This window comes from Haplochromis burtoni, unplaced genomic scaffold (genome assembly GCF_018398535.1).
Source record: "Haplochromis burtoni strain Fernald_Lab_line unplaced genomic scaffold, NCSU_Asbu1 Contig_183, whole genome shotgun sequence".
Lineage (NCBI taxonomy): Eukaryota > Metazoa > Chordata > Actinopteri > Cichliformes > Cichlidae > Haplochromis > Haplochromis burtoni.
Window position 1 is genome coordinate 326,767 of NW_024582544.1, and position 11,789 is coordinate 338,555.

The window sequence follows — 11,789 nt, forward strand, 5'->3', positions numbered from 1 at the left end:
CAGGAACTTTCTAATATATACAAGCCCTTATATTTTAGTGCTGATTGTCTTTCTTTCACTGATAAATTCAAAAGCAGCAGAGAAAAGAAGATGGGAGGCACTCGAGGAATTAACCATACCGAACAGGCCAATCAAAATAGTTGAGAGCTGCATAGACTTGAGTGGAGTTCCATTTCCAGGAAGGTTCATGTGTCATTATGTCACAGGTTACATAGTAGGGGTTCAGAGGTTTGCAGTTATGATGCACCTGTGGCATATATGTAGCACTTAAGTATAAACTGCAACACTGATGTGGGTCTAGCTCAGGATCAGAGAAAGGGGTCAAAAAAGAACCTTGTTGCCGTGGTTGATAGTGTGAAGCCTCCCCCTCAGTCTCGAAAACAAATCTGTTGCTAGCACGAAAGATTACTCCGGTTAAAATGCATTTGCTTTAAAGTCATATTTAATGTATTTTAAACAAAAAACAGTTTCACATCGCCAGGAGACCTGGCTGCTTACTTTTCTCTGAGTAGTCTATGCATTACCAAAACACAAAAACCAACTTTTTATTTATAAATTAGTGTCATTCACTAACATAAGAAGAAGTGAAACAAAGTCTGGTATTTATGGAAATTCTCACCTGTGAAACAAAAACTAATCAAAAATCTGTGTATAAGATCTTAAGACAATAGCTGTAGACTTGTATTTAATAAATGTTGTGATGCCTGTGAGCTAGTTCAGGCAGGAAGCTCAAGCTGGACTGCCACATACACTTTGCTCACCTCAATTATTGATCACAGTATTTAGGCTGCAAAATTTCTACTCTGCCACCTGAGCATTCTCCTGTAGGCTTTAGGTTATGGTTATTCATCATTTTCTTATTTCTCTGTGTATTATATTTGTGTGGGGGTGATGAGCTTGGAGCCTAGATACCAAATAATTCTAATGATTCTGTATTATAATTCGGGTTTGTGCCCAGAAACATTATATAAGCTTGCAGATGGTGTTTGAATGTGAGGGACACTTTTTTCAGTTTTCAGACTTTTGGCGGCAAGAAAAGGAAACAAAACAAAGAATTTTCTCCAGTCTGAGGTAATGTCTCCAATTAAATGCATCAAGAATGCTGTACATAAATGATAATATGTGCAGAAGCAAACAAGCAAAACTTTATTGGTGTAGTCCACGTCCTTCCAGGTGGAGGCACAATGGGCTGAAAAAACGGCAATGCTCCACAAGCTACTCATCGTGGAATGAGAGCACATCTGCATCCTCTGGATGCATAAAGTGAATTTAATACACTTTACCATCTATAGGGTGTTTGACAAAAGGACACAACATGTTCAGAAGCTGCCTCGAGCTCTGCAGAAGGGAGATTACAAAAAACTCAGGGTCTGTTAAAGGAAACCTGCCAATGAGCAGATTAGGTTCACAGAGAAAGTAACTGACTCTGTTCTCAGAACTGAAAACCAACGCTAGGCTAACGAACTCCCAAGGTTTCACTAAAAATGCTTTCTGGAACTTAAAACAGGGTTTCTATCTCAGATTAAGTCAATTTAGGGTTTGGGGGTCAGTTAATTCTCATTGGGGATTTTCCTACTTTCATATGTCTTCGCAAAGGCACTTACATGATACCCATGTGTTTTTTCCAAGAGGTTTCTAAGAACATCTCATTAAAAATTTGCAGTCAGATGTTATAAATTTGATACATTTTTGGAGGCTTGGAAATGGGTTTATCAAAGTAGGATTATGAATGAATTACACTAGTAGATCATTTTATATCACTGTATTGTAATTATCAAATTATATTTAAAGTTAAAATTTTAAATACTGTATTTCAATCCATTTTCCCAAAAAAGCAGAGGCACAGATACTGGGCTCATCAGTGACATCATGCTTCATGGGATGTATGCAGAGGGACTTCTACTGAGGTCGATTGTGGACCCGTTGGCAGGCAAAGAAGAAAGTAGTTGTGCTCAGGCAGAAGGTTGATGAAACTGAGTGCTTCTGCTTCAGCAATGGTTGCAGCTGTATTTTTCTTATAACTTTGCTAGACACTGAGGTTTGTATGCTCTAATTTTTTCAGCTTTTCCCCACTTTGGATAAATGTCCTGTTCTGCTTCTATAGCTCTGACTCGTCTCAGTTAGGGTATATGTACTAATAGCGATGTACTAGATTGTACTGTCTTGTAACACAAGGTGCACAAGAACATTTTTAACAGTCTATCCATGTGTTTAAACTGCTCTGATGGTTGTCTGACAAAGTTTTTATTATCTACTGGCTTGCACGACATTACCTTGCTGGCTACAAAGCTGTGGTTTAACTGTGTTGTTCTCTTTTTTTGCTCCATTTGAAAGTTGACATAAAGATAAACGTGTTCATGACATAAAAATTGAATTGTATTTGAAAATGGAAACATTTTCTGGTGTTTTTATTACATACTATATTCAGTCAAAGAGGCCAAAAAAAAGAAAAAAAACAGAATAAACAAAAAATAAATATACGCAGTTTTGAGGTTTCCGTAGACCTAAAAGAGACAACCCACTATCACGGCAAAATGTGTAATAGACACACCGGTTCACTATGTTCATTACATGCTTTACCTCTCCAAAATGTGAAATGGACATGCATGCAGAAGTTGCATTACCGCATGTAGAAAATTGCATTAACAGCAGGGGGAGATAATATATTTAAAGTTGTTAGTGAACAGAAAACGCAGGAAAAACATTCCAGGGTTCTTAATCATCAGAAACAATTAAGTGTTCATAATGTCTTCCTCACTGCTGAGGATCATCTTCAGCACTCCAGATCCAAATGTCCTGTGAACTTTGTTCATACAAAATAAGAGAACATCTCTTTATTGAATAATAATATATAACTTCTTAATTAATAATTTGTAATTATCTAGTTGTATTTATGGGTACAAACTTTTTTTTAATAGTAGAGAAATGTGTGTACCACTGTGCATGCTGTTACGTCATGCTGAACATGTTGGACAGCTTGTGTGCCAAAAAATGATCAAAGTCCTTTCCCACTGCAGGACAACATGATAGGACATCTAAAAAAATTTTTGCATGATTTCAGAGTTGGTTACCTTAGAGATAAATATATCGGGCCTTAAGTATAGTGAGATCATTTGAAAGTGTATGACAACATTTTGACATTTTGACATCTTCACTGAGAGTTCTCCATAAATGAAGGTGATGTGAGGAGTCTAGATGTTGGTGCACAATAGAATGTCTGAAAGCAGAATGGCGGAAATGCAATGCGGTTTAAAGAACAGAAACTTGCTGATTGACTAAAGAAAATAAGATGGACAATAGAGTGTGGTAATACTGAAATCATGAATGAATGGTTTTAACAGCGTGGGAAAGGAGAAGTGAAGGAGAAGGCACAAGAAAGCCAAACACATTAAGCCACAGACAATAAATAGGAATAAGAGAGGTCACTTCTTTTCATTATTAACATGATTCGATATGATTTCAGTCTCACGTGCCAAGTAGGATATAGCATATTAAATTGCAAACACAGGACTTTTTTTTATATTCATTGATGACCAAGATTTGTTTTATGTTGACCAAATAACTAATTATGACATGTTACCAGATCATCTGCACAACCTGCTGCATTTGATTATAAGACACTATTCAACAGCTGTGTTAAAAGGTGGTTATTCTCATGCATGGCACATATTTGGTTAAATGTACATTCCAACCCTTAGTAGAGTTGCCTTTGCAGGTGCAGCCGATATTGCGGAGTTGGTGTCTACGCCGTGATGAAGGATAGTGGAGAAATTGTAGCGCTTTCAGACAGAAATGCTTCCTAAAAAGGTTTAGCGCAGAAAGGCTTTTTGAGAGTCAGGGGAGGTAATATAAAGAGTAAGGTCAGTCAATAAAATTCAACCATACTCCTTTACGGAAGAGTAGGCTTTATTTCCTGTGTCTAATCAAATACCATGCTGACTCATGATTTCATTACCTGCTCTTGTTCCTCTCCCTGCTCTCTATAGGGTTTGCCACAGCTGATCATCTGCCTCATCTCACTCTATCCCTGTCATCATTTGTAACTTATTCCGTGCTCTTCCTCTTTTCCTTCTGCCTGGCAGCTCTGTCCATTATCCATCCTCTGCACACATCCAAACCTCCTCACCCTCGTCCCTCCAACTTTGTTTTCTCTGGGAGTTCTTGCTTTATTAAGATTTAACTAAGTGCAGCAGTGCAAAAATATCCAATACAAGGGTTGTTGCAAGCAGTTCACTTGATTATATAAATATGTTTGAAATTCAAATCTGTGAATAGATTTTTTAAAGAACATCCAGTGGTCCTGATACAGATGAAGTTAGGAAACGAGAGGCCAGGCAGATGTTGTAACATAGTGTAGGACACTATTATAATCACCACTCAACTGAGCAATTGCGCTCACATATCACTAAATACAACTGCAAAACCAGGTGGCACCATTAATCATACTGGCCCCATTGTGCACATTGGCTGCCAACAGGAAGACCTGAAGAAGTGAAAAAATCACCAGCACAAAGAATCACTAGCACTATATTTTAAGATACCAAGAGAACAAAGAAGGCTATATATGGAAAGAGCAAAAGAGTTAACATATAGAGTCACACATAACATAAATATAACAAATATGAAAATATATCCTAGCCTTACATACACATGTATTCAGTAAATACCACACAGCCCAGGCTCCTGCAAGTTTATGAGTAAGTAACTGAATAAGTGCATTAGTCTCTATGCAAGAAAAATAAAACAAGAAGTCAACTGTTACGTCATTAAGACCACTTTTAACACTAACTTTTATGACATACCTCTGGAGGAAACATCCAGCACTGATCAGCCAGAGTAACTCATCTAGCCTGGAACACTCAGAAGAGACGAAACCTCAAAGTATAACTTACCACTGATGCATTAGATGGCATTTGTATAGCTCCGAGGACTCTTTCACTGAGAAAGAGAGAGGCCTACTGCACCTGATGCATGGCTTTTTGTTACCCAAGCACCTCCCGCTAATGTTTGTTTTATGCTGGGGTTGTGTGTCTACCTGCAGAGTATATGTTGTCTAGTCTGCGAGTAAATCATGCATGTGCTGTTGTCGGTCAATCAGCCAGTGGCAGAGACTGAGGTTGAATGAAGAACTGAAGTGAAACCAAGTGTTACGAACAATGAAAAGTAACGACTACAGCCACTGTCTGTGCTTTTTATGCTGTATTTTTGATCTTTGATGAATCTTCTGTGCTTTTTTGTTTCCTGGTGAACTCCACTGCTGCAGACTTGATGGACGCAGCAGTGTATCCAGCAATGTGCAGTTGGGATTTTGGAGGACTCCATAAGCAGGGGAAACCAAATTACACAACCAACACACTCAAAATTCCCAACACTGATAAATCTCTTAAAAATTCCCAATCACTACATTCCCAAACCACACAACCGGAGCTGTCCATCTGATGGACTCGTTCCTCATCTTGCTCATCCTGATTACTTCTTATGAAAATCTTTACATCTTTAAATCTGCCACTTACAACTTGGCCTCCTGTCATTTTGTCATCACCAAACTATACATCATAGCAGGTCTCACTGTCATCTTCAAAAATGTCCCTTTCACTCTCACTCTATCCTTCCCTGAGTCTTGTCTCCACCCACTCCACCCTCTCCTTGGTATTTCAATTGCAGTTTGGTTAAGTTTAGTCACTAAAACTACTTCTTTTGATTCAGTCGACAAAACCGCTTGGTTAGCTTTAGGAAAATATCATGGTTTGGGTTAAAATAGCCGTTTCAGTTTGACTACGCTGGAAAGCATTTTTTTTCTTGCAGAACACTTCAAAGGCAAATTTCTCAGCTATGAGAAAAAACATAAAGAAAACTGCATGTTACTACATGTCACATGCACTCCTTGAATCACATCTTTTGTGTAAAGTCTTTGCATCTAATACTAGTATTTTTCCATCTTTTCTAAAGCTGTGACACAACATAATTATGCCAGTGAGATTTTCTTGGGTCAGACAGTGAGCGTGAGCCTGGCAGTTTCATAACTACACCAACTGCAGGTGAACTCTGGGTGAAAAAGGTAAGTGCAGTGAAAAATGTCTAATACGAACGAATATCCTCTTTGAATGTCATTGCATTGGCCTTTTCAGATTGAGTAACTGAGATACTGATGGGTGTAAGAGCTAAAGCTTGCCCTGATAAAAGCTATTTTCTGACACTCTTTGGGGTGTTTGGTGCTTTTTTGGAGACAAAAGAACAGGAACCAGCAACTTTGTTGATCTTTCTATAGTTAGTATAGTTAGTACTGAACTGAGGACATTCTCCAGCTGTTTATACCCTATAGCGACACTTAATTGTAACCATAACTCAAAGAAATCACAGTGCCTTTGAAGTTGTAAAGATCAAACATGTATCCTAACTAATCACACACACACACACACACACACACACACACACACACACACACACACACACACACACACACACTCACAGAGTCCTGGAGAAAGTTCAGCAGGATACATTGTTACATGTTCCTGGCAAAGCTGTGGTTACTCCTTTTGATGACTACCACCAACTATGTGCAGCCACACACACATACATGCACACACACACCACAATAAGGCTGTTCCCAGAAAAAATGCTTCCCGACTGCCTGTCCCTCTTCCTCTTTCTACTCCCAGCAGCTGACTGAGGTCAGTCAACGCTGGCTTCCATTTAAATCCTTGAAGGAAAACTCCACCCGTAACCACTTAAAACTTTAAAAACCAGCTGCTGATGGCTGGTGCGTTTCATGTTTTCTGGCTCTGTTTGGTGTTTTATTGTATTGTTTTATTTCCTGGCTGTGATGTAAAGTACAGATATTTCCAGTGTGTTGTTCTGAAACAATAGTAATTGTAAGCGTTTGGTGCCAGTTTGTCCGTCATCGTTGCGAAGGCGTGCACAAAAATGACCCCACATTAATGAATTTTACAACTGTACACTACACACTAGTACAATTAAAATGAATTCCATATTGTCAGTCTCTGTCCATGCATACCTTGTTCTTGCTCACTTCTCATCAGTACGTCCTGGTCCCTGACACTTGATATGGACCTCATTAAGCCGGGCAATGTGTCCGCCAGCATGACTTGAGTTGTGTATTTCTTACTCATGTTCCAACCCTGTAATACATAGACATGACAAATGACAACTGCAAGATGACTCATTAAAATTCATCAAGAAGTTGATAGAGCATTTATTTTGTTTAGCATTTAGTTTTTGTAATATGTCCAAGATGTACCCCTCTTCCTGGTAGGAAATGGTAAAAAAAATCCCAGGAGAAATCCTTTTAAGCACCCAGGAGACATCCTAATCAGATACCCAAACCACCACAACCATCTCCTTTCGATGAGGAGAAGTGGTAAGCCCTTCACCAAAGGACTAAACTTGCCACCTTATCTAAGTGTGAGCCCAACCACCCTTTGGAATCTGCAGTCTTATTCTTGTAAACACAGTTCAAAGCCATAGGTGAGCATAGAAATGTAAATCTCTCTTTAACACGACAGACAGTACTGAATCCACATCACAGCACACGCGGCACCAATCAGTCTGTCAATGTCCTCAACTCATGAACAAGACCTCAAGATACTTGAACTCCACTTGAAGTAGCTCAGACGCCCCAATCCAGAAAGGGTCGTTAACCTTTTTACAGCTGAGAACCGTGGCCTCAGACTTGGAGGTGCTAACTTTTTAATCCAAAGTGTCTCACACTCAGCTGCAAACTGCCCCACTGCAAGCTTGCTACTCGATGAACCCAGCAGGACAACATCACATTAAAAAAAATTGAACCTTTTGTTTCACATACAAAGCAGAAGATGATGAGCAGGGCCAAGCGACAAACCTTATGGTTAACATTTCATGTGAAAATATCAGACGTGTTTTATTTTTGCTGTTATTATTAATTCTCACTCTTTGATGGCTCCCAGGCTGAAGAATCATCAAGGAGAATTTGATTAACCTGCTCAAACTCCAACATTATAAAAGCTTTTGTATCTCTCCTTACCAGTTTTTGTTTGTGCTTGTTTAGCGTCATTATAAAAATATCCAGAAAAAACATTTTCCTTTTTCCTTCTGTTTACCTGGCAGCACCCACGTTTCATGAAATAACTTCCTTCCTGCCTTTGATTTGCAGTTTTGCAGTTCACGAATGGCAGTCTCACCTCTCTGGAGCTGATTGTGGCCATTGCTCGCGGCAGCCAATATTGTAGTGTAGGTGGCAAAATGTTGCTTTTCAGCACGATGGTAACGTGGTGTCGACTTTACATGCAGCTCTGCGACACACCAGCACTAATGGTTTGAGAAGGGCTCTCATTACACAGTTTGGTAAGATCCTGCGGTGATGCCATAAGAGCTGTAATTTCAAAGGAATGAAGGAAGACCAGTTCGAGTCTTTCTCTCTGTGACCTTAGTGACCTGCAATTATGACAGAAGAAGGTTTCTAATTTTGGAACATTTCCTCTTTTTTTCTTTCTTCTGGTAAAGAAGGTGACAAAGTTTCCCTTGTAGTAAGGTGCATTTACCTGGAGTATCCTGGATACGATGACTGTCCCAGTGTGGACAATATTCAGGATATGAGGCTAATATGGAACTCTATAGTTGTAATGATAAACAGGATAACGTCAATTGTTGCTGACAGAGGTTGCATCAGACTTTACAAAGCAGGCCGGAGTCCAAAGGAGATTTTCATCCATTTTTTAAATACAGTAGAAGTCTGTTTAAACTGTCAACAGAGCCTGAGGTGTAAAAGACAAGCAGTTAATCTGTAAGTGACAAAAACAAGCTGGCCTTATTAGATGGGTCAGGGATCTGTTTCTCCTCTTCATCTTTTCCTCCCCCCACTGTTTTGGTCCGCAGCCCTTAACCACCACCCTGCCAACCCCCAAAAATCCTTAGAGGCAGCTAAAAAAAGAGTACAATTATGCTCTTATTTTAGCTTATCTGAAAGGATCCTCAGGGTCCACCAGCAGCAATTTACAGGTTTTAGCTATCAGGAGAAACTGTCTTTCCAAAATGTCAGCAAACACCCTCACTTTAATTACATGACATCATCAGTAATATATGTGGGGGCTTTTACGAACCCCCAAGGGTTTAAATTAAGAAGTAAAAATGGCACAGCATGATGATGTCTTTCAAAGCATTAAAATTCCATAATGAATGAGTTCTGGTTTTAAGATGACTATCGAAAAATTCTGCTAGGGGCTACTGTTCATGCAACAATAACAACTTTTGTCCCAAAATGTTTTTAAAAATAAGAAAAACCACCATTATTAGAAAGATCACAGTCATGACGTGGATGTTTTCATTTCACTCACTCGGAATAACTAGATATGTGGCGTGTCTGAATTTCAAATTTAGCAGAGTAATCATACAACGTGAGGCGATGTTGTGAAAAAGGATTTTACTTCCAAAAGAGGAAAATTTAAATGACTCTTTGGCATCTGGGAACTTGAATGTTTCAAAGCTTTTGAAGGTTCTATTAAAGATGCATCTCAGACCATATAGCTTCTGTTAGATTACCAAAACAAAGGACACACTGGAGATTTGTTTGTTTGTTTTATTCCGCTTTATACACTGACAAATTGTTGTGCAGCAGATTCTTGGTTCATTACTTCAATTTCTACATCACTGAAAAGGTCAAGGTTGTTTCTGTATGAGACCTGTAAGATGACACAAGTTCCTTTTTTAATGCATTTTAGACACTGAGGCCATTCAAATGTCATTTACTATTTCATTAGTTACCTTGCCCCATAGGTCAGTATTTCATTAGTGACCTCTGACAGAACTCTTAATGGCAACTGAAATTACTTCATTTAGGTGTCATGTCATGTTTAATCTAAAAACTCTTTTTGCATGTCAGCCTTTATCATGGAATTGACAGAAATCCATAGATAAAGTGGGTTTTTTTAGTGCTGTCCCCACCGAGAGGAACAATTGGCTGCCAACAGCCAAATTCCAATCGGTCCCCTACACCCCCCTCCCCCCCTCCCCGATGAACCTTACTCCATGGGGAGTCATGCTTGCAGCAGCAGGGTTTCTAAGCAAAGCGGTATGGTAGATATGAGACATCCTAGCCCTTCTCCAACTCTAACATGAGGGTTTCACTTCAATGGAGAAAATGGAAACTGAAAAATCTACCTATTCTGTTTCCATTTCATTCAAGTGCTTATCTTATGATTACATTTCCTTAATATTTCACAGCTTTGTAATAACAGATGGATTTGTTAATATCAAAGGCTTTTAATGTGGATGGATTATTATTATGGAGGTTATTGGCATGTTGGTGTCCTGCAAATAGATCTTTGTGGTCTTCTAATGCATAAACTTTGCAGCTCAGACAAAGATACTATCCCTGGACCGCCTTAAGCCAGACTGCCTAAAAAGCAAAGAAAATGACTACCAGACTGAATAAGAGGAAGCAATATGCTGTGTAATCTTCATGCAATGACAATGAAATTTCAGTATAACTTGTTTCATCAATCACCTGTTTTGTAAGAAAAAAGTCTGGCAAGATCTGTGCTCTTTACAGTGTTTAGATCGATAATATTTTGGTGTAGTTTCACTATTACCTGCAACCATGTTCTGTTCAATTCTTTTTCAGATCTCTAACACTCTGGAAAAAAATGTGACCCACCCTGTTCTAACCTGTTAATGAACACATAGAAAAATCTGCAGATGCCTTAGACTGTTACACATTTTTGCAGTTGCTGCTATGATTGCATTCATAGGATCCCTTTGTGTCCTAGATTAAGCCATTTTGCAGGTCTGGCTGTATTTGCTCATTTAAGTCAGAAAAATTGTTGTTTTTTTGTTTGTTTGTTTGTTTTTTCGGGGGGGAGGGGGGTATTTTATTGAAAGTTCTAAGCAGGAACCAGCCCTCCAGCTCACACTTTGAAAACCACCAGCGTCAGTGTGCACAGCTTCTATGTGAATGAGCTTTGCTGTCTAATTAAAGCAGCAGCAGCCTGTCTGTCTGCGCAGATACATGCTGCCGGATGAAGATTCCTAATAAGGAGGAGATCGTAGCGGAGAACACACACAGTGTTAATCCCATTGCCTGGTTCCTTCTCTCACACCCCTCAGGCTTTGGCTGTGTGTGTGTGTCCTAATAGCTTTCTTATGCCATCCAGTTCACTGGCCGGTCAGTTGGTTTGTCAGTCAGTAAGTCAGTTGATAAACCTTTTACCTCATCACTCAGCAATCTAATTTCTACCTAACATAAAACTGTAATTTAGCCACTGGTGACTTTAGAGAAAAGTCCTCTGATTTATTTACAGCACTTTTCAGAAGTATAACTATCTTCTATGACTAGAAAGTGTAGGAGTTTAACAGAAGTGAAAGCAAACACATCACATGCTGAGAGGTTTTGTGAAGCAAACCTCAAACTACTCTGATTTTAGCAACATTTTGCAGTTTGTAAATGTGTTAAAGTGTTGTTTTAACTTCACTCATAACTAATAGCAAATGATCATCTGATCTCAGCTGAGTTTAACAAAGGTTTCATGTTGTGGTGCAGATGTTTGAGGGAGGATTCGTGTGAAAGCATCTGGAAATCCCAGAATTAAGAAATTAGTCAGAAAACGAAGAATCCAGTCATTCGGTCAAGATGTTCAACATACTCAGGTGAAACTGGGCCAACCACCAGTCAGTTTGCCAGTTGGCCTGTAGGTGGCACATTAATCCACTTATTTAGCCTGCTCCCTGCTCTTTGTGTGAATGTTCACTGCTGCTGTACCAAAATGTTCTTTCTGCTGCTTGTGATCTCTATCTGTAAC